Raw genomic sequence first — 782 nt, forward strand, 5'->3', positions numbered from 1 at the left:
CACTCCCCCACCTCCCCCACAGAATTCTCCGTTGTTCACAGTTGGTATTACATCAGCCAGCTCTGCAAGTGGACCACAATTCACGATAACCATGAAGCAAGATCAGCTCCCTGTAAAGCTCCCAGATACTCTTCATTCCATTCTTTCCCCTTAAAAATTCTCCTCTCCTTGACCTAAAATTTCGAAATAGTTTCTTTGAGGCATAAGACTGGCCGTTTCCACATCTGCTGGCTTTTGGAACAAAGTCGCCTTCCTAGCACTAGATTTATTTCGGCCTGCAAGCGACCGGTAGCAGAACTTGCAGTGGCACCTGCTGGGGACACTGAGCTGGTTGGGTCCCTTTTCACCCTGAACCAGCCCGCAGAGACCCAAATAACAAAAGTCGGAGGGGGAGGTTCACAGATCTGAGAGGAAAGTCTGCTGGAGGTTGGAAGGAGGGAACGACCGCTCCGCCCACAAAACTTCCCCGCTGAAGAAGGAACTCAGAAGACCACCAGGAGAGCGCCCCCCGCCTCGCAGGCGCGCGCCCCGCACCGTATCAGACTGGAGCGCTCCGCCTCCCAGCCCCGCCCCGCCGGCCGGCCGTGCATCCCGCCCTCCCTCCGCGCTCCGCGCTGCGCCCTCGATGCCAGAAGACGTCCGGTGGAGACCAACAGCCCTGCTGGCCGAGCACGTTCGCATAGTTCTTTTTTGTTTGTTTGTTTGTTTTTCATTAATCAGTATTTTTTATTATGGTTTTGTGGGGTACAGTTAAGGGTTAGGTGTACAATGACGTTTCATTC

This window comes from Carlito syrichta, unplaced genomic scaffold (assembly GCF_000164805.1).
Source record: "Carlito syrichta isolate Samal-C Ts95f unplaced genomic scaffold, Tarsius_syrichta-2.0.1 Scaffold309739, whole genome shotgun sequence".
Lineage (NCBI taxonomy): Eukaryota > Metazoa > Chordata > Mammalia > Primates > Tarsiidae > Carlito > Carlito syrichta.